A 27,763-nucleotide genomic window follows, 5' to 3' on the forward strand; every position below is an offset into this window, starting at 1 on the left:
TTACCCCCATGCTATCCAACGCTTTCCCTACTGTTGCACCCTCTGAAGTGGGAATAGTAATTTTTACCCCTACGCTATCCAACGCTTTCCCTACTGTTGCACCCTTTGGAGTGGGAATAGTAATTTTTACCCCTACGCTATCCAACGCTTTCCCTACTGTTGCACCCTCTGGAGTGGGAATAGTAATTTTTACCCCTACGCTATCCAACGCTTTCCCTACTGTTGCACCCTCTGAAGAGGGAATAGTAACTTTTACCCCTACGTTATCCAACGCTTTCCCTACTGTTGCACCCTCTGGAGTGGGAATAGTAATTTTTACCCCTACGCTATCCAACCCTTTCCCTACTGTTGCACCCTTTGGAGTGGGAATAGTAATTTTTACCCCTACGCTATCTAACGCTTTCCCTACTGTTGCACCCTTTGGAGTGGGAATAGTAATGTTTACCCCTACGCTATCCAACCCTTTCCCTACTGTTGCACCCTTTGGAGTGGGAATAGTAATTATTACCCCTACGCTATCATACGCCTTCCCCACTGTTGCACTCTCTGGAGTGGGAATGGTAATTTTTACCCCTACGCTATCCAACGCTTTCCCTACTGTTGCACTCTCTGGAGTGGGAATAGTAATTTTTACCCCTACACTATCAATCAATCAATCAATGCATTTGTATAGCGCGCTACTCACCCGGAGGGTCTCAAGGCGCTTGGGGGAGGGGGGTCCGCTACTGCTCGAACAGCCAGGTCTTGAGTTGCTTCCTGAAGGAGAGGTGGTCTTGGGTCAGGCGGAGGTGGATGGGGAGGGAGTTCCACGTCTTGGCAGCAAGGTAGCAGAAGGATCTTCCTCCCGTTGTGGCTCTTCGGATGCGGGGGACGGCGGCGAGGGCGTGGCTGGTCGATCGAAGCTGGCGGGTGGGAGTGTAGAAGGTCAGGCGGTCGTTGAGGTATCTTGGGCCTTGGTTGTGGAGAGCCTTGTGTGCGTGGGTGAGGAGTCGGAACGTGATTCTCTTGCTGACGGGGAGCCAGTGCAGGTTTCTTAGGTGTGCGGTGATGTGGCTGTGACGGGGAATGTCCAGGATGTGGCGTGCTAAGGCGTTCTGGATGCGCTGGAGTCTTTTCTGGAGTTTGGCTGTGGTTCTGGCATAGAGGGAGTTGCCATAGTCCAGTCGGCTGGTGACGAGGGCCTGGGTGACCGTCTTCCTGGTTTCGGTGGGGATCCACCGGAAGATCTTACGTAGCATGCGTAGGATGTTGAAGCATGACAAAGAGACGGCGTTGACTTGTCTGGTCATGGAGAGGGAGGAGTCCAGGATGAAGCCCAGGTTGCGTGCGTGGTCTGTTGGTTTGGGTGCGCTGCCAAGGGCAGGGGGCCACCAGGAGTCGTCCCAGGCGGAGGGTGATGATCCCAGGATGAGGACTTTCGTCTTGTCTGAGTTCAGTTTCAGGCGGCTGTTCGTCATCCACTTGGCTACGTCTTTCATCCCTTCGTGTAGGTTGGTTCTGGCGGTGGCGGGGTCGTTGGTGAGGGATAGGATCAGCTGGGTGTCGTCGGCGTAGGAGATGATGTTGAGGTTGTGTTGGCATGCGATGGCTGCGAGGGGGCTCATGTAGACATTGAAGAGGGTGGGGCTGAGTGATGATCCTTGTGGTACGCCGCAGATGACTTCGGTGGCCTCAGATCTGAACGGGGGGAGGCGGACTCTCTGTGTTCTTTCGGTGAGGAAGGAGATGATCCATTCCAGTGCCTTCTCCTGGATTCCGATGTTGTTGAGGCACTGCACTAGGTTGCGGTGGCAGACCGTGTCGAACGCCGCAGAGAGGTCCAGGAGGATGAGGGCCGCTGTTTCCCCATTGTCGAGCAGGGTTTGGATGTCGTCGGTGGCTGCGATGAGGGCGGTCTCGGTGCTGTGGTTGGCCCGGAAGCCGGACTGCGAGTGATCGAGGGATCCATTCGTCTCGAGGAAGGCGGCCAGCTGTCCGTTGACGGTCTTCTCAATGACTTTGGCCGGAAAAGGAAGGAGCGAGATGGGACGGTAGTTTTTGAGGTCGGTGGGGTCCGCTGATGGTTTCTTCAGTAGGGCGCTGAGTTCGGCGTGCTTCCAGCTCTCTGGGAAGGTGGCGGTGTCGAAGGAGGCGTTGATGATGTCCCGTAGATGGGGTGCGATGACGGAGTCGGCCTTGTTGAAGACGTGGTGAGGGCAGGGGTCGGTTGGAGATCCGGAGTGGATGGAGTTCATCGTGCGGATGGTGTCTTCGGTGTTGACCGGGGTCCAGGCGTGGAGGGTGGTGGTGGGGGGCGTTGGTACGGTCGTAGGGAGCGTCGGCCGTGTGCTGAAACTGTTGGGTATGTCTGCGATCTTGCTGTGGAAGAACGAGGCAAGCGAGTTGCAGAGGTCTTGTGAGGGAGTGATGTCGTTGTTTCCGGCGTTAGGGTTCGAGAGCTCTTTGACGATGTTGAAGAGTTCCATGCTGTTGTGGGTATTGTTGTCCAGTCGTTCCTTGAATGCGGTTTTCTTGGTGGCGTGGATCAGCTGGTGATGTCTTCGAGTGGCGAGCTTGAGGGTGGTCATGTTGTCTGTGGTTGGGTCTCTGCGCCAGGCTTTCTCGAGGGCCCGGCAGTTCTTCTTGGAGCTCTTGAGTTCGTCGGTAAACCAGGATGCTTTCTTGGTGCCGGGTCTGGCGGGGGGGGTCTTCAGTGGAGCGAGGTCGTCTGCGCAGTTGCTGATCCACCTCGTGAGGTTGTTGGCGGCTTGGTTGGGGTTCGCTGAGCTGGCGGGAGGGTTCTGGCTCAGGGATGTGGTGAGCTGGTCGGCTGTGATCTTGTTCCAGCTTCTGCGGGGGATCTGTTGTGGGTGGTGGTGGAGCGTGGTCCTTCTGAAGCTGAAGTGTACGCAGCTGTGGTCTGTCCAGTGGAGTCCGGAGGCGTGGCTGAAGGAGATGTCCTTGCTGGAGGAGAAGACGGGGTCAAGCGTGTGGCTGGTGTAGTGGGTGGGGGTGGTCACCAGTTGCTTGAGTCCGAGGTTTGCGAGGTTGTCCAGCAGGGTGGTGGTGTTGCGGTCGTTGTTGTTCTCCAGGTGGAAGTTGAGGTCCCTGAGGAGGATGTAGTCAGCGGAGGGGAGGGCGTGCGGGCTGATGAAGTCGGTGATGTCTTCGCTGAATTGTGTGCGTGGTCCTGGGGGTCTGTAGATGAGGGTGCCTCTGATGGTGGTCTTGGGGTCGGTGTGGATCTGGAAGTGCAGGTGTTCGGCGGCTCTGAGGGTGTCTTCGGAGTTGGTCGTTTTGCGGATGGTGTTCTTGTGGACGATGGCGATGCCTCCTCCAGTCTGGTTGCCGCAGTCCCTCCGGGTGATCTTGTATCCGTCCGGGATGGCGATGGCGATGTCGGTGCTGAGGAGGCGTTCATCCAGGTTTCCGTGAGGAAGGCGACGTCTGGACATGTGGTGTCGAGGAGGTTCCAGAGTTCTACGGCGTGCCTGTGGACGGAGCTGGTGTTGAGCAGGATGCACTTCAGGTGGTTGCTGCTGGTGCTTGTCTTGGCGGGTGCGGTGCAGGTCCGGATGCAGGAGAACTTGCAGGAATGGCAGGTGAAGGGTCCGTGGGTGCGTCCTGGGGTGGCTCGGTGACAGCCGGGGATCCGGCCGGTGTTGAATGTGTTGAGGGTGGCGTAGTCGTAAATCTGGTGGGTGGGCTGGCATCCTCGGGGGGCAGGGGGTCTGGCGCTGGGCGTGGTACAGGCGCGGACGGGCGCAGACGGGCTTGCCTTTGGTGCACAATCGGCGCGCCCGCTGCGCGTACGCGCGGACTCTGCCATAAGTGGAGAGTGGAGGGGGCGGAGCGAGGGAGGAGCAGCTGGGAGGCGGGAGTGGGGTGGCGAGTGGGGAGGGGAGCGGTGATGCTGCAGGGAGCGGGGTGGGGCCGCGGGGGAGCAGCGGCAGGGAGCAGGGTGGGTCGGCGGTGGAGGCACAGGAGCGAGCAGGGGCACAGATACGGCACAAAAATCAGGGGCGCAGAGGGCAGGCAAAACAATTACAGCACAATACTAATCACAGAGCACAGGGCACAGGGCACAGGGGACAGGCAAACAATTACGGCACAATACTTATCACAGAGCACAGGGCACAGAGGACAGGCAAACAATTACGGCACAATACTTAGCACAGAGGATGAACTGGCAGCGGCAGTGGCGGCGGATACCGGGACCCTCGGGGTGGGCCACGCGGCGGGAGGAGCGACCGGCTCTGACCAGGTGAGGTCAGGTCACAGCTCCCGGCCTCGCGGACACCACCTTTTGAATCCAGTGGGAGGGAGGAGCAGCTGGGAGGCGGGAGCGGGGTGGCGAGTGGGGAGGGGAGCGTGATGCTGGAGGGAGCGGGGGTGGGGCCGCGGGGGAGCAGCGGCAGGGAGCGGGGTGGGTCGGCGGTGGAGGCACAGGAGCGAGCAGGGGCACATATACGGCACAAAAATCAGGGGCGCAGAGGGCAGGCAAAACAATTACAGCACAATACTAATCACAGAGCACAGGGCACAGGGCACAGGGGACAGGCAAACAATTACGACACAATACTTATCACAGAGCACAGGGCACAGGGCACAGAGGACAGGCAAACAATTATGGCGCAATACTTATCACAGAGCACAGAGGATGAACTGGCAGCGGCAGTGGCGGCGGATACCAGGACCCTCGGGGAGGGCCACGCGGTGGGAGGAGCGACCGGCTTTCCCTACCGCTGCACCCTCTTGAGTGGGAATAGTAATTTCTACCCCTACGCTATCCAATGCTTTCCCTACTGTTGCACTCTCTGGAGTGGGAATAATAATTTTTACCCCTACGCTATCTAACACTTTCCATACTGTTGCACCCTCTGGAGTGGGAATAGTAATTTTTACCCCTACGCTATCCAACGCTTTACCTACTGTTCCACCCTTTGGAGTGGGAATAGTAATTTTTACCCCTACGCTATCCAACGCTTTCCCTACTGTTGCACCCTTTGGAGTGGGAATAGTAATTTTTACCCCTACGCTATCCAACGCTTTCCCTACTGTTGCACTCTCTGGAGTGGGAATAGTACGTTTTTACCCCTACGCTATCCAATGCTTTCCCTACTGTTGCACCCTCTGGAGTGGGAATAGTAATTTTTACCCCTACGCTATCCAACGCTTTCCCTACTGTTGCACTCTCTGGAGTGGAAATAGTAATTTTTACCCCTACGCTATCCAACGCTTTCCCTACTGTTGCACTCTCTGGAGTGGGAATAGTAATTTTTACCCCTACGCTATCCAATGGTTTTCCCTACTGTGGCACCCTCTGGAGTGGGAATAGTAATTTTTACCCCTACGCTATCCAACGTTTTCCCTACTGTTGCACTCTCTGGAGTGGGAATAGTAATTTTTACCCCTACGCTATCCAACGCTTTCCCTACTGTTGCACTCTCTGGAGTGGAAATAGTAATTTTTACCCCTACGCTATCCAACGCTTTCCCTACTGTTGCACTCTCTGGAGTGGGAATAGTAATTTTTACCCCTACGCTATCCAACGGTTTTCCCTACTGTTGCACCCTCTGGAGTGGGAATAGTAATTTTTACCCCTACGCTATCCAACGCTTTCCCTACTGTTGCACTCTCTGGAGTGGGAATAGTAATTTTTACCCCTACGCTATCCAACGCTTTCCCTACTGTTGCACTCTCTGGAGTGGGAATAGTAATTTTTACCCCTACGCTATCCAACGCTTTCCCTACTGTTGCACCCTCTGGAGTGGGAATAGTCATTTTTACCCCTACGCTATCCAACGCTTTTCTTATTGTTGCAATATGTAGAGTAAGTATATATATTAATTTATATGTAGTTTTTAATTTATTTTAAATGTGTATGTATTAGTTATTAATTTTTTAATATGTTTTAATGTTTATATTTTTTATTTGCTAAATTATATGTATTTTCAAATTATTTTTACATTATTATTATTACATTTAAAAAAACGATATTTTTAACTTCGATATTTTTGTACTACTATATTTTTTTTCGATATTTTTGTACTTACCTTTATGTAAATAGAACTCCGATATTTTTGATTTCGATATTTTTGTTTCGATATTTTTGTATGTCTATATTCTGTCTGTCAATATTATGTCATAGATTCATTATTTAACTTTACAGTAAAAGAAAGAATCAGAAATTCACTGCAAATACCAACCAAGGATTAAAGTGGAATTATAGTTAGGCAAAAAGTCTGTTAAAACTCAACATTTTAAATTTAAAAAAAACACGGAAAATCACAAATGATAGTTTACTGCGCTAATTAGAACTTGTGCCCCCACCAATGCATATGACCTTACAGATGGCATCACTCATGACATGTTCAATGACATTATTGATGATATCACTGATAGCACCTCAAATGACATCATTCAGTACAGCACTGGGCTTGGTCGATGCACAAGTTCTAGTTAGCTCAGCAAAGTATTCTTGATGAATTTCAGTGTTTTGTTTAGTTGTTTTTTGAGCTATAACACCTACTCCTACCTTTGTTTTTAATGCCAGCTTTGTGTGGAAAAGTTTGTTATCACCGGGGTTTTCAAATGTTCTCTTGTTGACTCCCATTGGAGAATGCTGTGCAGTTATAGAGAGCGGACTTCAGAATCTCTGTCAGCTGTAAATACTGTTCCCTCTCAATTGCATGATTTCATTGCCCCGGGCTCACAGCATAATGCGCCTCACATCCAGCTACTTAAGTGTGAAGGCAGCCCAAATCCTTGAGTGAGGTTAAATAACCTCTCATTCACATGAGAATGCCCTGACTTCCATCAGCTGTCAGACTGCATTTCCACTGCTGCAGCAGGCTCAATATATTACAGCAAACAAATGATGGACAGAATGCTGACAATGCAAACATTCTCCCCCAGTCAAAAGATCTCGGTTAAATCCATCGTTCTTTTGCCCACTAAGCCACCCCAGTTTGGACCCAGCCATATGCAAATCAGTCTTGACCATGTACCTCATGGGCTCATGGGAACAGTCCAGACCGAACTGCCAGGCCAGGTCCTCCCTGGACCGGAAACAATCCTCCTGGGACCGGTTTCATTGTATGTCACCCTTCTTCAGTCAGGCTAGCTTGAATCCAGTGCCACAGTGAGCAAAGGAACCACGTCTGGGCATACCCTTCCCACTTGGGCAAAACATGTTACAGCAAACAAATGATGGACAGAATGCTGACAATGCAAACATTCTCCCCAAGTCAAAAGATCTGGGTTAAATTCATTGTTCTTTTGCCCACTACGCGACCCCAGTTTGGACCCAGCCATATGCAAATCAGTCTTGACACTGTACCTCATCGGAACAGTCCAGACCAAACTGCCATTGGCAGTTTACCGCACACAGAAGCATCCCGTTCGGCAGTCAATCTGCTGCTCTCTCCCCATTGCAACAATGTATATATCCCCACGGGGGGTGAGGGGGTGCAGCAGTGTGTAGCTTCGTACATACTCCCAGAATTGCTGGAAAGCTGGGGTGCACCAGACCGAGAGTCGTGTCAGTTTTCCAGCACCAACTGTCTCGACAAACATCAACTTCCACTACAGCTCCAAAATCAAAACGGATCTGACACAGCTCAGGTTGACTTCAGGTAAGGTTTATTCCACCACCTTGGCACAATAAAAGTTCTTATTCATACGCAGTTCTAAAACACCTGGCAGCAGTGTTTAGGTTAAATGCCTTCATCAATGCCAGCTTCGAGTGAAAAAGTTTGTTATCACTAGGGTTTTAAAATGTTCTCTTGTTGACTCCCATTGGAGAATGCTCTGCGGTCACAGAGAGCGGACTGCAGAATATCTATCAGCTGAAAATACAGTCCCCTCTCAATCGCATTATTTCATTGCCCCCGGGCACACAGCATAATGTTATGCGCCTCACATCCAACCAGTTAAGTATGAAGGCAGTCCAAATCCGCAAGTACGGTTAAAGAGCTTCTTGTGCACATGATAATGCCCTGACTTCCGTCAGCTGTCAGACTGCATTTCCACCGCTGCTGCAGGCTCAAACACAGAGGAGCCCCATGCAGCAGTCAATCTGCAGCTCCTGCCCCATTGCAACAATGTAAGTATCACCACCGAGGAGACGCCACGGTGTGTAGCTGTGTACACTCTCCTACAATTTCCGGTGCACCAGACCGAGAGGACAGTCCGTTTCCCAGCGCTGACTGCCTCGACAAACATCAAGTTCCACTCCCGCTCCAAAAGCAAAACCTGTTTACTAGGGCATGTGCACTTCGTTTTTTGGCCAGCAGAGGGAGTAAAGTGTTATTCAAACAGTATTGTTAGATTTCAAGTTAGTGAGGCCTTTACCTGCAGTAGTCGAAAGTGTGGATTGAGCCTGTCTGTCTCCTAGGAGATTCTGAACAGGAAAAGCAGCTTCCAACTACCTGGCCAGCAAACCTTGTCTGAGGTGTCTGGGACATTACATGGTCTGCTAGTGGTTGGTACATGTGTACATTGATTGGTGGTTTTATCTGGTGTTTCTATTAGATTAGGGTTAATGTCCTCATTGGTTGGGTATTTGAGGGTTCCTATTGGTTTCTGGGTCTGTGATTCAATCATTGTAGGGTTGGGACTAGGGCTAGGGATAGGATTTCTATTGGAAGTAGGGACTAGGGCTTCCTATGTTATTGGTTGTTGGGAGTAGGGTGGGACTAGAGCTAGGGTTAGACCTTTAATTGGAAGTAGCGACTAGGGCTTCTGGTGTGATTGGTTGCTGGACTAGTTTTGGGACTAAGAGTAGGGTTAGGCTTTATATTGGAAGTAGGGACTAGGGCTACCTGTGCCATTGGTTGCATGGACTTGTTTTGGGACTACTAGTAGGGCTAGTGCCTTTATTGGACGTAGAGATCAGGGTTTTTGAACTGATTGGGTGCTTGGACTAGGGCTAAGATTGGCTGTAAGGTCCTGGTCTCCTATTGGTTCTAGATTTTAGGGCTAATGTTGTGATATGATAGTGTTAGGGATAGGGTTCCCATTGGCTGAAGGGGTCACCTGATTACTAGGGCTAAAAGAGGCCAGGCTTAGGGCGTCTCAGCCCGGGCATCGAGGCTAAAGGCAGAGATGACAAGGGCAGTTGCCTGTTTAAGCCTGTTCGAGACTGGTCGGGACTAGGGCCAGAAATGCTGCCCATTTTCCCATTCAGTAATACCCAGCCCACACCATCCACATCCACAAACAGAGCAACACACTCACACCAAATGTACACCATGCACAACACTATGCACAGATTAATGAACCATCCTGCACTACAAACCCAACCAAACCACACCTACACACCCTACTATCCCAACTACCACACATATCCACCATCACCTACAAACAGTACACAACTCTATCCTATACCACTAACTAATACACTCATCACTAACACAACGCCAATCAACACCATACATAACTACATCACATTCAGACACACTCACCCTGCTGTAATTACACCTAACAGACCACCTTTTATCACTAACAAACATATAATCCTCCTTCCATCAGTTGTCCAACAAACACCCTCCTCTCCCTTCTACCATAATAACACTAACGCACAACACACACACTGCACACCACCACACTTTGTAACTCTTGCAACAAACCAGTCTAAGATAAACACTCTCACCTCTACTTCATTCCCTCCTACACACAACATACACTCTACTCATAAACACATCACCACCCCCTCTACGTCACAACCTCCTCTCACAAACAATACTATACAACCAAATCCATTGCCTGAAACATATACATCAGCACACCTTTTCACTACTCCTTAAAAGCAAAACATATCACACACACCAGCACAACAAGATCTTCAAAGCGCAACACCTCATAATACTTACCATCATAAAATACAAACATATACCCACCTTTCAAACCACACAAAGGAACAAACTCCAATGCCAAGCTTTTACTCTTCCACCACACCTAACACAGATACAGCAATACAGCACCTCTCTTCTAACCGCCTCTCATCCATTGGACAATTTAGAATATTACTACATGACCCATATGCTGCACCACCTCTCCTGACTCATACACCTTCCGCCTTAAACACACACAAAAAATATAAGCAACATGCCACACCTCACAACTTTGCTTCCCCATGTCTACTTCACAACAATGTTGCACCACAAAAGCAACACAGCACTCCCACTCACTCTCAAACACCATCTCCAACTCATACACATGCTGACCCATCAAAATGCCTTCTTAGCATGCTGGATGAGGAACACGATACAGAACAGCTACACGATTGCTATCCTAATACAGCTAATACCAGCACTAAAAACACACCTGCTACAAACCCACACAATACTGATCACTCGTCTACAAAACAAAGTCCCACTATCACCAAAGGCCACTCACTAAACTGTCTACTAATAAATGCTCGATCCCTCTCTAAAAACAAGCATCACATCTACGACATTCTCACCGATGCAAAACCAGACATACTATTCATAACTGAATCATGGTTGGAGAGGATATGGCTCCAGTCCTGCATGAAGACATTCCTCTAGGCTATCAAATAATCACCCACAATTGTATAGCCAAAAAAGGAGGTGGTCTAGCTGTTGTATTCAGCCAAACAATACATATCACTAAAATTGACAACATCTCCATAAAGAATTGTGAGGCTCTTCTAACAAGATGCAATCCTACACCGTCTTCCTCCTGTAACTTCCTGCTCCTTTACAGACCTCCATCTAGCAAGGCAACATTCCCAGAAGCACTTCTAGACACAGTCTTAAACCTGATAACAATACACTCCAACCTATGCGTTCTGGGTGACCTTAACATTTGGTTTGATAAACCCAATATGACCCATCCAAAAACAATAATCATCGGCCTAGATGCATTGAACCTGCATCAGATTGTCCACAATCCAACACACACCGCTGGACATATCCTAGATGTCATTTTTGCTAATACTGAACTGGTTACCTTTCAAACTATAACTCCAGTCACATGGTCAGACCACCACTTGCTTGCTTTCCAACATAAAACAAGGCTAAGCGACTCACTAAAAAACGACCTTACATTCATCCACCTATCTCAAACTCAATTTGGAACACTTGGAAACACAACTAACATCCAGTACAAATCTGGAAACCATAAATTCTGTTCAAACTCTATATGAGTGGCTACAGGAAGCTTTTGACATCCTGATACCACTCAAAACCACACAACAAAACAAAAGAAAAAAAGCGCCTTGGAGAAACATAGAAGTAAAAGACATAAAACAACAAATTAGAAAGCTGCAACGTACCTGGCTCAAAACAAACGCCAAACAAGACAAACTTCACCTACAGAAAATTAACAGAATATACAAGTCGACTATCAAAAAAGCTAAGAAAAGGTACTATTCAGACAGAATTCACAATGCTAAATGTGCAAATAAAGAATTCTATAAAATACTCAATGAATTTCGCAAACCAAATTGCCTAGAAGGAACTCATCCTGTTACTCAAGATTTCACAGACAAACTGGCAGATCATTACACGGATAAAGCAGACACGTTGGACTCGTACTTAAAACAGAAACAAAGTACCAGCACTAACCCTTGTAAAAAACAACAATCCAAGAATGTTCTAATCAAGCCTCTCCGTTCCTTCCAACACATCTCACACGATGAATTTATGGACCCGGTCAAAGCAAGCAGGCCTGCCGGCAGCCCTTCTGACCCCTGTCAGCCACAAACTTTCAAGACAATTCTTTTAACAACCTCTGCTGCCACTCCAGTAAGAAGAATCATCAATGATTCCTTAACTACTGGAATATTTCCAGAAGAACTCAAAAAGTCATACATACACCCTTTACTGAAGAAAACAAACTTGGACCCGCTGAACCCTGATAACTACAGACCCATTACAAATGGAACTTTCCTGGGCAAACTGATAGAAAGAGCAGTGTTCGCCCACATGTCACAATTCATTGAAGAGAATTACATACTTTCAGACTTCCAAACAGGATTCCGTCCGGGAAGAGGCACTGAATCTGCCCTCCTTGCCATCTGGGATGACCTAAAGTATACAGTTGACCGCAACAAGGTTTCTGCGCTGCTTCTCTTGGACCTCTCAGCTGCCTTTGACACGGTTGACCATGACACTCTGAAACAAAGACTTTATGAAGCCAGCAAAGAGGGAACTGCTCTAGACTGGATCGCGTCCTACCTTCGAAACAGAAATAATGTAATCCATACCCCACCTTTCTCGTCCAAACCGTACTCCACAAAAGGAGGGGTCCCTCAAGGTTCTATCATCTCGCCCATGTTTTTCAACATCTACATGAAGTAATTACCAGTACTGATCAATAAATCTCACCTCACGTGCTATAATTATACAGATGACACGCAGATACTCCTTCAACTGGAATGCCCCAAAGACATTGGAAAATCACCAATTTTCAGCTGTCTCAGAGCCGTGGATCAGTGGATGACTCAAATTGAATGTTTCAAAAACTGAAATACTCACGTGTGGCGATTGGAAACATTACAACCCGCTTGCCGCATAGCCTGATGAACTTGGATCACTGCCTAAAGTATCAAAGGAAGTAAGAAACCTCGGAATGACCATGGACTCCAAGCTGTCGATGAATGCCCAAGTGGATAAACTAGCAAGATCAAACTTTGGTACTATAAAAACGCTGCAACAAATTTTTCCCCATTTGGGATTTCCACCCAAGGTCCAAGCTACCATCTCCCTTGTTCTGTCCAAACTTAATTACGCCAATAGCCTCTACCACGGATCACCTTTAACGACCATGAGAAGACTACAACGGATTCAGAACTCGGCTGGCAGACTACTCTTGCATATCAAACCGCGAGACCACATCTCCCCTGCCTTGAAAGCCCAGCATTGGTTACTGGTTGCCAGGAGATCCACGTTCAAGCTGCTTTGTATCACCCACAAAGCAATACATGGAATAGGACCACTCTTCATCAGGAATAAAATCACCAAACACATTAAACAAAGGAACCTCCGCTCTAAAGGAGCATCTCGCCTCAAAATCCCACCATGGGTGACACATCCTTCTCTGTTCAAGCAGCCAAACTATGGAACTCTTTATCCCTCAACAAAAGGTCCACCGACAACCACCTTATCTTCAGAAAACTACTCAAGATTTGGCTCCTCCCCACATAAGCACCATACGCAAACAGAAATTTACAGCATATCCCTCGGTATATAAGCATTTGTTTTCACTATAGATATATACCTATCTTTGTGTATTACTTTGTATAAACATGTAAAATTATATTATGTTAAGAGAAAAAATAATAATAAATAAATAAGAATCATCTTTGGTCTACATGTACATACTTACATTGTGCATCTATGTACCTTCCATGTACTTGGATCTGTGTGTCTGTTACTTTTCTCCTGAAAAAACATATCCAATGCACTACCCTATTTCTCATCCTGTGCCTACCAATATCTTTAATCTACATATACTTACCACCGTTATGTATCTACATACATTCAATGTACTTATGGATCTATATATTTATCACTTTCTTCTAATTTAGCATTTCCAATGCACTACCCTATTTCTCAGCCTATACTACGCTCAATATATCTTCGAGCCCAACCTTCTGACTCATCTCAAACTTTCTTTCTACTACTCCTTCCAATGCACTACCCTATCTCTCATCCTATACATCTATTTATACATCCACTCTCTCATTTATCCCAAACCCCATACCACTACTATGATCGCCAAAATAACCCTTTCTAGATTCTCTCCTACTCTACTCCTCCTTGCATCATCTGACACCTCTTTTTACTATACCGATCCCCTAAAACAAACCTTTCTAAACTCTTACCTCTGACTCCTCCCCCCAAAACTCGTTTTTACTCATCCAAAAGCTTCCTCCTACTGCTAAGACCTAAAAAAATAAATTAAAAAAAATTCATTCTTTTATCCCTCCACTATCCTTTTCAATCAAAATTAACAGACTAACATGTTCACTGCTCAAATATCATATTCAACTATACTAATATACTACCCAAATAACTGAATAACATAGCCACTACTCAAATTACTTCATATTGATACTATACTAATTTTCAACACTAATCCTTTATGGGTTCCGGAGTGGCGTGCTACTCGCCAGAAAAGCGATTCAACGCCCATCAGGGGTAACAAGTGCTATATGAATGCAAATCTTTCTTCCCCTTTTAGCCCTCTGCTATTCTTCTCACTCTTAGTAACTGACTAATATCCACCTCTGAAATTACTTCATATTTCACCATATTAATTCACCACTAATCCTTTATAGGCTTCCTGAATTGAGTGCGTCAACAAGCGCTATATAAATACAAACCTTTGTCCTCCTCTATCCTTCTGCTATCATTCCAAATCCAAATAACTGACTAACCAATCCACCACTTAAAATGTACTTGCATGTTTCACTATACTAATTCAACACTAATCCTCTATGGGTCCCGGAGTAGCGTGCTACTCGCCGAAAAAGCGCTTTGACGCCTCGTCAGGGGTAGTAAGTGCTATATAAATGCAATTACAATACAATACAATACATTAAAAGTTCTTATTCAAACGCAGTTCTAAAATACCTGTCAGACGCGTTTCGGCTAAATGGCTTTCTCAATGGTAGCTTCATGTGAAACAGTTTGTTATTACCAGGGTTTTGAAATGATCTCTTGTTGACTTCCATTGTAGAATGCTATGTGGCCATAGAGAGCGGACTGCAAATTCCACTTTGATGATGCTGAACTCTTTTCAGAACGGGTGCATCCATTGTGGGAGTGGCCCCACATAATTACATTTCAAAACAACACCTTGGCGCACTCAGCAAGTTACAAATATCATTTAGTTGCACCAAGCAAACATATTTCGTCAAAAAAGGCCTTTCTCAATCCTGGTTGCGCAATGTGTCACATAGCAAGTCTTTAAGTAAGTCTCAGCTTACTCTCATTGGGGGATGTCATGGATAAAAAAAAAAACTGCTCATACCCCACTCTTCAGTAGATTTGCCTCTCCACAATAGGTACGGGCCACCAAATGCATCAATCATAATACCCATTCAATTCAATAGACACATTCAGACTCGTTCAGCCACAATTACCATTTATCAGACGCCGCATACCCGCAAGCACCGGTCTCGTGGCTGAGTCTTCTCCATATTATGGCTGAACGAGGGGTGCAGAATTCAATTTATATCCTGATCAAGAACAATCCCTTGGGCAAAAGATGGAAGGAATGTGTCTACTGAGACAGCATGTTTGTAATGAAATTGATGAATTTGGTGGCCTGTACCCATTGTAGCGAGGATTTGATCGAAGTTGAATGGTCATACATCTATTTGTTGTATGTTTGTTTATTTCAGTTTACCACTGCGCTCTAAATCTTTATCTTGCCTATCCCCTTTTTGACTCCCCATGTCATACATTAATACGTTGCTGCACGCTCTCTCCTGGAATGTAAATGGCATCAACCACAAAATTAGGCATGGGGCCATCTTTCAATACCTCAAACACCACCCTCCACAAGTGATACTCCTTCAAGAAACCCACCTGCTTGTTAACCACTGTTCGTGCTACAAAGAGGAGGCCATTCTCCTTCACAAACGGCTTATTCTGAATGTAACACACTTGCACTGTGATGCCCTCAATCTATATGTTCTGGTGGAAGGGGATATGAAGGGGGTTCATTGGATGATTGCATCTCTTTATTGCCTCCGTATGATAGTGGCCCCTATACCACAGGCCCTCACTTCCTTTCTCCTACAAATCCCTCCACCGCTATACCCTTCTAGGGGCAACTTCAACTCGCACCTGGACTTAAGCGACCCTTCTGCTCACCGAACATACAATTTGGCTGCCTGGGCCTCCTCTTTGGCCCTCTCTGACTCCTGACACATAATCCATCCCCAGGCCCAGGAACATACTTTTTAATCACACTCCCATAAATCCCACACAAGACTAGACTATCTCTTTCTGCCATCCACTGATGCTACCAGGCTGCTCGTTTCACGTATCCTCCCATGGGCACTATCAGACCATGCTCCCATCACCTTGACTCTCAGGTCTTCCAGACACCAACATCTCAGTCATTGGTGCCCCAGCACATGGCGGCTCACTGACTCCGACCATGTGGACTTCCTTCTGGCACACATCTCAAACTATTTCAAAATCAACGCACAAACCGTCGGTTCCCCAACCACACTGTGGGAGGCCCTGAAGGCCATCCTCCATGGCCATATAATCTCCTACCAATCAGCAATCCACTCCTGTAGAATCACTGAGGCCTTGATCTTGAATGAGACTTCTACTCAACGAATGAGGCCTACACCTCAAACACACCTGCTCACCTGAAACATGTGGCAGACCTAACATCTGCCATTAACAACTGGACACCGTAACCTCTGCCCACCTTGCCCCAAAGGGTCAGATTTACGAAGTCATGGACAAGGCTGGGAAACTTTTGCATTGGCTGATGAGCCGAAACCTAGCTCTTTGTCGGGTCCCCTCTATTATTATGGAAGCGGACAGAGAAGTGATGGACCCACACTCAATAGAACAGGAATTCGCCCTCTACTATACTGACCTCTATGCAGACTGCCCAATGCCAGAGGCTACACACCTCCACCCTATTGAGGACGACCTTATTATTCCCCAGCTTACTGACGGTGACAGGGAAGTAATGGACAAACCCATCATGGCAGCCAAAATTATTTCGGCCATTGGGGTGCTTCCCAGTGGGAAAACTCATGACCCCAATGGGTTTTCATTGGAAGTGTATTCAAAATATGCCTCCTTGCTATCTACTTCCCTACTTGCAATGTTCGAGGAGGCACTCAAGGTGGGCGGGCTCCCCTATGACCTCCGCAGTGCTGCAAAATTATCCTTAAACCACGTAAACCTCCTGGGGACTGCGGGTCGTATAGGTCAATCTCCATTCTCAATATGAATGTTAAGATGTTGTGTTATGTTAACAATTTCTTAAATAGCGCACATACACCAAAAGGTTTCATGGCGCTACCTCTAGAGTATGCCGGAACCAATGGGAGGAATTAAGCGTGGGCCTGCGTGAACAACCATGTCTTAAGCATTTTCCTGAAGCTCAGAAGGTTGGTACATGATCGAATCTCTAGTCGAAAGGAATTGCATAGTCTAGGAGCCAAGGCAGCGGACCTGCAGACTCCCTGGAATTTTAGCTTGAAGGTAGGGGTGGTCAGAAATTGAAGGTGAGTGGAACGGAGGTTGTGGGAAGGTGTGTACCTGGGCAGGAGACGTTTAATAAATTTGGGGCTCTGACTGTGGAGGGACTTGTAGATAATACAACCAGTCTTGAAGGCCGTGCGTTGGGGAATGGGGAGTCAGGAAGTTATTTTTAGGAGGGGTCGGGCCGATTGCCATCTTGGTTGCTGATGGATCAGTCTTGCCGCTTGGTTCTGAACCAGCTGGAGCCGTTTAATTAGGAAGAGTGGCATGCCGAGATATATTGCGTTGGCATAGTCTAGGTGTGATAGTACCTAAGCAATCACAACCTGGATCAGTGCTGAATGAGTGAGCAGACGGCTGATCTTCCTGATCTTGTGCAACTGGAAGAAGAAGGTAGAGACGGCTGTGCTCACTTGTGTTTTAAGTGATAGGTTGTTGTTAATAGTTACCCCTAGGCTTTTGACAGAAGTGGTGGGTTCTGGGGGGGAACCAAGTTCCACTGGCCAATAATGAGGGCCCCAGAATGTCTGGCTGTTCCCAGTCAGGACTAGTTCAGTCTTGCCTGGATTCAGTTTTAAGTGGTTTTGGTCCATCCAGTTGCGTATGTGGAGCATAGTGGCCTGGAATTCCAGGACTGAATCAGGGGAATTATCTATAGTAAAGATTAGCTGTAAATCGTCTGCATAGTTAAAAGTGATGGTTTTCGGTTCCCTCAAGGACTGGATCAGGGGGAGGAGATACAAATTGAACAGATGGGGAGAGAGTGAATATCCCCGTGGGACCCCACACGTTGTGGTTAGCTTGGGTGCAGTAAATAGGGCTAGGTGTACTGCTTGGGACCCGATCTAGCCGAGGGCTGAGCCCTGGATGCCGGCCTGCTTGACACAGTCCATTAAGATGACATGGTCGACCATGTCAAATGCAGCCGAGAGATCTAAAAGCACCAAGGCCTGAGGGATGCCTTTATCAGCTCTTTCTCGTAAGGTATCCAGTACAGCTAGGTTCACTGACTCTTTGGATTGAGCAGGATGGAAACCAGCCTGATGAGAATCTAAGTATTCAGACTGTTCCATAAAATTGGATAGGCACTTAGCCACATCGGCTTCAAGGATCTTGGCCAAGTAAGGGAGCAGGGAGATGGGCCGGGAGTTAGGTAGGTTCTGTGGGTCAGCTCCCGTTTTTTTTAGGAGAGGGACCACAACTGCGTCCTTAAATGCTTTGGGGACCTTGCCCTGTGAGAGTGATTCATTCAAGAAGGGCATGGCTGAGCGAGGTAGGGCAGAGAAGGTATCTTTTAGGATGTGAGGTGGACAACAGTCCATGGGGGAGCAAGATTTGACCCTAGACAGCAGGTATCGAATGGGCTCGATATCGATGACAGGGAAGTTGTCTAAGGTGAATGGATTTATTATCATGGGCGGGGGGACCTCCTTGGGGCTGGAGATAGGAATGCTGGCTTTAATGTTGGAGATTTTCTCCAGAAAATAGTTATTTAGGGAGTCACACAAGTCTTGGGTAGGTGTGGGTTTAGGTAGAACTCTCTCGGCATTGGATAGTTTGTTGATGATGGCAAAGATATCCTTCGATCTATTGTTGGAATTTACGATTCTTGCAGAGAAATGGGTGGCCTTAGCTAACATGATGGCTTTTTTATATTCTTTGCGGACATTCAGGTAATAATGTTTTCCTTCAGGAGTGTAGGTAAGTCTCCATTTCCTTTCTTTTTGGCAGAGGACCAATTTTTAAGCTCTTTACTCAGTAGAGAACCATTTCTGCGTGTCGGAACAGTGAGCTCGTCTGAGTTTTTTAAGCGGGCCGTGTTTATCGCTGGCCGCTAGTAGCTAGCGAGAGATGTTAGCTTCAAGGAGATCCACATCGGGATCAAAGGCAACGGTAGAGCTGGCCAGGCTGTCCTGAAATTCCTGTTTACTGAGGGCACTCATGCCCCCGTTAGCCATGGGGGTATTGCTGCTAAAAGGGATATTTGCCATGAATTTTATTAGATGATGGTCGGACCAGATATATGGAAGGATGGTGGGCGTGGACCCCGTGAGGTTAGTGGTCCAGACCTGGTCCAGTATATGTCTTTTGATATGTGTAGCTGAGGATATGTGGTGGGTGAAATTGAGATTAGTTAGTAGTCAGTTAGTTCGTTTGAGTGGGGCCCACTGTGTTCGTCGTCCAATTGTTCGCCCAGAGCGAGGGGGAATAGAGGCATGTGCTGCAGAGGCCTGAATATCAGGACGCAGATGAGTGGCCCAGAACTAGAGTCAAGCTTGATGACCATGTTATCTACTGCGGGGAGACTTAAGGAGGACATAGATGAGAATTTGTGATTTTTATGGATGATTGCGGCTACCCGCCAACCATTTTTCCTGGTTGTCGGTTTGCATGAAGGATATAGAAGTCCAGGGGTAAAGAAGCTAGCATATCAGGAGTGGAGTCAGGGTTTAGCCATGTCTCAGTGACGAGGAAAATGTCAGATTTGTCAGACAGTAGGAGGAAGAAGATATCTAGCTGATGCTTGACTAGGGAGCATGTATTGAGGTAATGAATACTTAGTGCAATGTGTTTGACGTGGCAATGATGAGGGATTGGATTCAAGATCTCCTGAAAAGAGCTCCGTTCTTTGAGGATTCCAGTATGGTTAAGGCGTGCTTGAATGATAGGGCAGAGGGAAAACGCCACCTGATGGAATTTCCTGAGTTCCTCAGATGAGTAAGTGAGAGTTTGGGCATGAGTTATGGCCCTGGACCCATCCGGATGCGGACGGGAGCAGACAGGCTTGCCTTTGGCGCACCGCCGGCGTGCCCGCTGCGCGCGACCACTGCGCTCCTGTGCAGTGTGGGACATAATTAGTGGTTCCCTGCCTCTAACTCCTCCCCCGCCTGGCGTGATTGGCTAGAGCCAAGGGGTGTGCTGAGGAGAACGCGAGAGAGCCAGCGCCGCTAGGGAGATGCGACCCAAGGTATTTTTTGTCGTTAATCACTAAAATAGACATTAAATTCAAATTCACACAAATTTTTAAAAAGGTTTCTAAAAAGATCAAGTGCAAGCAAAGCAGTCCGCCAGGTAGCGGCACGGTATTTAGAGTGAAAAGGCGAAAGTTTTAGCAAACTGCCTGGTAAAGGTCATTACACCTCTTGTCGACCCGGACCAAAATGGCTTTTTGCCTGACCGCAGCACACGGCACTGCCTTCGTAGGTTGCATAATGTGATCGCCTTTTCTGATGGGGGACAGCAGAACATTGAGCCATTGTATCAATCGACTTCAAAACAGCCTTTGACTCGGTCTGTTGACAGTTTCTGTTTCGTCTGTTGGTGCAAATGAATTTTGACCGCACTTTTTGCCACTGGGTGTGGACGCCCTACTCAAATCCCTGGGCATGGCTCCGAATCAATGGGGCAACCTCACCCATCATTCACATTGAGCGGGGCATGCTCCAGAGGTGCCCTCTCTCACTGCTTTAATTTGCACTCACTATTGAATTCTTAGCGGGGTGAATCTGGCAGGACACACAACTACGCAGATTCAGTTGGCCAGATGGTTGTGAGGTCCAACTCTCACTATACATGGATGATCTGCTTGTTCATGTGGGCAATCCTGAGGCCACGATTCCTTGTCTCTTACATATGTTACAGGTGTATGCTGATGCCTCTGGCATGGTGATGAAGTGGTCCAAGTCTATGTACATCCGGATCTTGGACCCCCACGATAATATACAAGTAACAACCCTGTTCAGTGGTCTATGTAGCACTTTTGCTACGTGGGGATGGACATCACCTTTTCACAACAACAAGCATGGTATCTCAATATCACACCCCTTGTCACCTTAGATGGGAGGGACATGGCTCACCCTTAGCATGGTCGGCACAGGTGCACTATTAAAAATGATCTCCTTGCTGAACTTTCTCTACACTTTACAGAACTACCCCCACCCCATTCCCTCTCCTATCTTCCGCACACTACAAGCTAGGGTAACATGCTTCAATTGGACGGGAGGCCTCCCATGTATCTCCTTTCATAAATGTGTGTTGGGCCCTATGTGGTTGGCCTCGGATCTCTAATCTTCAACTATACTTTTGGGGCAGATACCTACTCCTTATCACTCACTGATTTTCCGCTGACCCCAGAGAGCCCCCTATTGTGGGGAAACTCATGGAGTTGGAACTCTACTATGCCCTTCATTTACTCTATGGACGTATGTTTCTCATAATCCTCCCCCCAGCCACCTGCTTGACTCTACTGTCCTAGCTCCAATCCTTAAGGTGGGTTAGATGGCATGAGTTCCCAGCAGCAATGATGCCACTTTGGGCTGGCTCCCCCACTTGGCTGCACTTCAAGGAAGGGACTCTATTGGCATCATAACGCTGGGAGACATGTGGCAGGGCTCGACCATGTGCGCATTCCAGCATCCTGCCACCACCTTCACAGTGCAGAAGTCACAATTTTATCGCTTCCTGCAGTTGCGACTTGCCCTTAAGGCCTTCCTAGATCCTTTAAAGCCCCTCCCTCAATCTAATAATCTTCAGGCTTATCTGTTTTAATCGCACCTTGTTGAGAAAGGCATGTCACACCTTTATTGCACATCAGTGAATAATGTTCTAGAGCAGGGGTACTCATAGTACGGCACGCGGGTCGCCAGCGGCCCGGCAGGCCTTCCCTGGTGGCCCGCGGACCTTGCAGACAATTTACCTGTGTTTTTAAAAATAAAAAAAATAAAGAGTGTCAGCAAACACTGCGCGCCGTGACTCTGAGAGACTCTGCTGCTCTGTGGGGGCCCGGGCATTCCGGCTGTGTGTGTGTGTGTGCCAGGAAGCTCTCTCAGCCGAGGCACACACAGGCAGGTTGAAATGAAGAGGGTGACAGAGGGAGGTAGAGGGAGGGAGACAGAGGGAGGGAGGGAAAGGGAGGGAGGGAAAGGGAGGGAGAGAGAGGGAGGGAGTGAAAGGGAGGGGGTGGGAGGGAGGGAAAGGGAGGGAGAGCGAGGTAGGGAGAGCGAGGGAGGGAGGGAAAGGTATGGAGAGTGAGGGAGAGGGAGGGAGGAAGGGAAAGGGAGGCAGACACAGAGGGAGGGCGAGGGAGGGAGGCAAATGGAGGGTGAGGGAGGGTGAGGGAGGGAGGGAAAGGGAGGCAGACACCGACAGAGGGAGGGAAAGGTAGGGAGAGCGAGAGGTTTTGTAATTCTCGAGCCTGACTCCATTTTGTGTTGCCCTCACGTAGGCCTGTGAAAGAGGCCCGGCGAACAAGTGGCCTGGCCTTCTGAGTTCATGTATACATTAACTAGGTTTCTTTCGACTCTGAAAGAACTGCAGAGAAACTGACCTCTTCACCTGAAACTGGCCTCGCAAAGCCAATTTCCCTTGATTTGATCCTTGTCTAAGATTGCCACTTAATGTTCAGGACCTTGTTAACCTTTAGTTTCCTTGCACATGTTTTATTTTGTTCAGCATCTATTACTGTTTTCTTTATGTTCTGACATTACATGGGTTGTGCTTTTCAATTATAAATTTGTCCGGCTTGCAAAGATTGAATTTGGGACATTCCTAATAATTAACTTTTGGGTTGGGTTACTGTAAATTGGGTTTTTGTTAATGTGATACTCATTTGGAAAATGTGCCCTATTGGTTAGAATTTTGCGCAGTGGGTGTACATTTATAATGAGAATATGGTGTATAAAAGGAGATGTCCTGCCTTAGTAATTTGAACAGTCTCTAGGAATATACATTGTGATGTATTGTTGGGATTTCTGTTGCTAGCTGCAGCTAATAAACTTGGTCTCTGACGCCACCCAGAAGTATTCCATGTCTCTGTATACCAAGACAGGTGGAACCCGAAGATTTCAGGTGTGTCCCTGGCACCGCTGGGTTCTGACCCGGTTCTTCAAGGGAGGGAGGTGGAGGGAGGGAGACAGGGAGGAAGGGGAAAGGGGAGGCGGAGGGAGGGAAAGGGAGGCAGAAAGAGGGAGAGCGAGGGAGGGAGGGAAACGGAGGGGGAGGGAGAGCGAGGGAGGGAAAGGGAGGGAGAGGGGGAGAGCGAGGGAGGGGGAAAGGGCAGACAGAGGGAGAGCGAGGACGAAAGGAAGGAGGGAAAGGGAGGCAGACACAGATAGAGGGAGAGTGAGGGAGGGAGGGAAAGGGAGGCAGACAGAGGAAGAGCGAGGGAGGGAGGGAAAGGGAGGCAGAGAGAGGGAGAGGGAGGGAGGGAAAGGAGGGAGGGAAAAGGGAGACGGACAGGAGAGCGAGGGAGGAAGTTGGAGGGAGGGAGGCAGGGAGGTAGGGAAAGGGAGGGGGAGGGAGAGCGAGGGAGGGAGAGGGAAGGAGAGCGAGGGAGGGAGGGAGGGAGGGAAAGGGAGGCAGACAGAGGGAGAGCGAGGGAGGGAGGGAAAGGGGAGGGGGAGGGGGAGCGAGGGAGGGAAATGTAGGGAGAGGGAGAGCGAGGGAGGGAGGGAAAGGGAGGCAGACAGAGAGAGAGCGAGGGAGGGAGGGAAAGGGAGACAGAGGGCGAGCGAGGGAGGGAGGGAAAGGGAGGCAGAGGGAGACCGAGGGAGGAAGGGAAAGTAGGGAGGGAAAGGGAGGCAGACAGAGGGAGAGAGCGAGGGAGGGGGGAAGGGAGGCAGGACAGAGGGAGAGCGAGGGAGGGAGGGAAAGGGAGGAAGAGGGAGGGACAGGGAGGGAGAGTGATGGAGGGAGGGAAAGGGAGGCAGACAGAGGGAGAGCGAGGGAGGGAAGGAAAGGAGGGAGGGAAAGGGAGGCAGACAGAGGGAGAGGGAGGGAAGGAAAGGAGGGAGGGAAAGGGAGGGAGACAGGGGGAGAGGGAGGGAGACAAAGGGAAAGGGGGAGACAAAGAGAGGGGGAGGGAGGCGGACAGAGAAAGGGAGAGGGAGGGAGACAGAGAAAAGGAGAGGGAGGGAGGAGGGAGACAGACAGAGGGAGGAGGGAGAGAGACAGACAGAAGGAGGGGGGGAGGGAGGGAGGAGGGAGCAGACCGAGGGAGGGAGGAGGGAGACAGACAGAGGGAGGGAGGAGGGAGGAGGAGGGAGACAAACAGAGGGAGGGAGGAGGGAGGGAGGGAGGGAGGAGGGAGGAGACAGACAGAGGGAGGGAGGGAGGAGGGAGACAGACAGACAGAGGGGAGGGAGGGAAGGAGGGAGGGTGGAGGGAGACAGACAGAGGGAGGGAGGAGGAGGAAGGGGGAGGGTGACGAGACAGAGGGAGGGAGGAGGGGGGGTTGACAGACAGAGGGAGGGGGAGGGGGGGGGGGGGAGGGGGGGAGGGGAGGGAAGGGAGGGGGAGGGTGACAGACAGAGGGAGGGAGAAGGGAGGAGAGGGGGAGACGGTTTGAGGGAGACAGCGTGAGGGAGACAGTGTGAGGGAGACAGCGTGAGGGAGACAGAGTGAGGGAGACAGAGTGAGGGAGACAGCGTGAGGGAGACAGAGTGAGGGAGGACAGAGTGAGGGAGACAGTGAGGGAGACAGAGTGAGGGAGAGAGAGTGAGGGAGCCCGAATGGGAGAGGGAAGGAGAGAGAGGGAGATAGAGAGGGAGAGGGAAGGAGAGAGAGGAAGACAGAGAGAGAGGAGACAGAGAGAGAGAGAGGGAGACAGAGAGAGAGAGCGAGTGAGACAATCAGAGTGAGCGAGACAGAGGGAGACAGGGAGGAGAGAGAGGGAGTGAGAGGGAGGGAGTGAGACAGTCTGAGTGAGACAGAGGGAGAAATAGGAAGAGATGGAGGAAGAGAGGGAGGGAGAGAGGTTGGGAGAGGGAAAGAAAGGTTGAGAGAGGGAGAGAGGGAGAGAGAGAGAGAGAGAGAGAGAGAGAGAGAGAGGGAGGAGAGGGGAGAGAGAGAGAGAGAGAGAGAGAGAGAGAGAGAGAGAGAGAGAGAGAGAGAGAGAGAGAGAGAGAGAGAGAGAGAGAGAGAGAGAGAGAGAGAGAGAGAGAGAGAGAGAGAGATAGATGTGTGTATGCCGAGTCTGGGGCTCAGTGGTTGAATGCGTCCGCTGCAGGGACCTGTGTTCAATCTCATGGTCATAGTTTTTTTTTGTTGCTCTTGCCCCGCCCCCCCCCCCCCGCCCCCACCCGGTGCGGCCCTCGGACACAAACCACACTGTAAATTTGGCCCCCGAGGGAAAGTTTGTGAGTACCCATGTTCAAGAGACTCTGGCCTTTAGATGATGAGTACTGAGTGGAAGTCAAAATGGCCCTTAGATTCCTGGCGATATTGTTGAGACTCCACCTTATCCAATTAAAGTATCTTCACTACATCTACTACAGCCCCGTGCACCTATAAGGTAGGGGGAGCATGACGGCACCACAGTGCTGGAGGTGCAGGTACCCATCGGGATCCTTTTAATATATGGTTTGGCACTACCCACAAGCCTACTGGTCACGCATTTGCACTACATTTTCTCACGTCATAAACAGATCAGACGAGTTGGACACCTGGGGGTAGGGAGAGGGGGAACCGCAGCATCCACCTGCAGGTCTGAGTGGACATCACTGGCTCAAAGATGGACATTACTCGGCACTGGTGATCCCAAAATGTCCCACCCTTTCTGAAATATACTAGGGGAAATGGACTTTGCTGCGTACAACAGAGAAATATGTTTATAAATCCAGAGGGTGCCCAGCCAAGCATGATCAGATATGGGAAAGCTGGATGTCTTACTCAGAATCATCAGTGGTATGAACTTATTGATATCTACTTTTGTCTTGTTTTCTATTGTAAACCTGCAATAACTGACTTATTACAGCTTTATTTTATTGTTATTGTATATTAATTTTCGTTTACTGATTTAATTCCATAAAACGAATAAACACATTTATGAAAACATAATTTTCAAAACCTCTTAAATTCACCATAGTTTACTGAGTTAACTGTTACTTATGCCCCCGACATGCACTGCTTAAGACTTCACATATTACATCAATCATATCATATTAAATGACATCAATGATGACATTATTGATGACATCACTGATGATATCATATACTCACTGTGATACACTCCTAAACCGTTACCATGTTAGGCATGGAATACTTCTTCCATGCCAAACTTCAGTGATTTGTAAACCGTGCACAATATAACTTTTAAAATGCACAATTACGCATCTCCAGGGCTTACACTTTTTCCATGCTATCAATCCACACGTGTACAATCAGTAACTCTATGTTGTATGTGATTATAGTGCTATATTAATATGTCATTAATGTAATTCGCGATTTTATGAATGATGTCATTTAACATGTCATGAGTGAAGTAATATGTGACCTAATGCGTGATCATAAGCAGTTGATGGTGGGGACACAATTTAGTGTTAGCTCCAACAACTAAAATTAGTGAATTTCAGAATTCTTTCTTTTCAAACGTTAGTTTTTTACATTATTTCAAAACCTAACTATAATGTCACTTTAACCTTTGTTTTTTCAGTGAATTTATCATGTTAATTTTTTTTTACAAAAGCTAAGATTGTATTAGCAGACATACGTACAATATCACTAACTTTTGTTTTTTTCAGTGAATTTATAGGATTTTTTTTAACACAAGCTAAGATCTTATTAGCATAACTAACAACACTGTTACTTTGACCTTTTCTTTTTTTAAGTTCATTTCTCATTGTTTTTTAACAAAAGCTAAGATTTTATTAGCATACCTCGCTATAACATCAGTAACATCATGTCCCAAGAGGACACTCAAAAAGACACTGCTGTACTTCATCGAGGAGCTGAGGTGCTCACTGAAGAATGTATTAGTCATCAGGATGAGCTTTTTGGGAACCTCATTTCAGGATACTGATAGAAAAAAATTGAAGGCAATTCAAGACAAAATAAATGCCATGAGAGTGATGCAGTGTACCATCAAGGAGCTATGAAAGAGGTGATACTATCTGTGTTCACTCACAAAAGAAAAGCTGGCAAACGAACTTGCTGAAGCCCATGGAACAAATGGTGATCACTCAACCCAGGCACCTTCAACATCCCTGGAAGACCTGATAGAAAGCACCTCTTTGCCTGAGAGTATAGTTGGGATTTCAGAAACCAATACCTTTGCCCACCCAGTACATCCAAAGTTATGTGGGAAATTATGAAGTTATTTCTTATGAGGTGTAATAATAATCCTAAAATATTTTTACGTCAGATACATTTGAAAAGAAAATCCTGATCAATGCAAATTTTACCACACTGGTGCATTCTGGTGTATGTAACAGATACACTTTAGACTTCTTTTGCCAACAACCTCGGACTTGTTTTAATAGGTGTATAATACGTTTATTAACTGCAATAAAAAAAAATTAAGGACATATGTTTGAAAGAAATCAATTCTAATTTTATCAACTACAAAAAGAAATTAGCTCATATAATCAGCATACTATAAACTTTTTGTCTCTATCACAGATATCCCATCTACAAGATGTGAAGATTGAGCTGAAGTCACCTCAAGAAACTTCATCACACAGGGAGGAAGATAACACAACCACACCAACACCACCTATGACATTCAGATTTAAGACAGCACTATCTTCACTGCCTGATTCCCTCGGCACTTGGAGGACCACACAGGACCACAC

Source organism: Lissotriton helveticus, chromosome 3_1, assembly GCF_964261635.1.
Source record: "Lissotriton helveticus chromosome 3_1, aLisHel1.1, whole genome shotgun sequence".
NCBI lineage: Eukaryota > Metazoa > Chordata > Amphibia > Caudata > Salamandridae > Lissotriton > Lissotriton helveticus.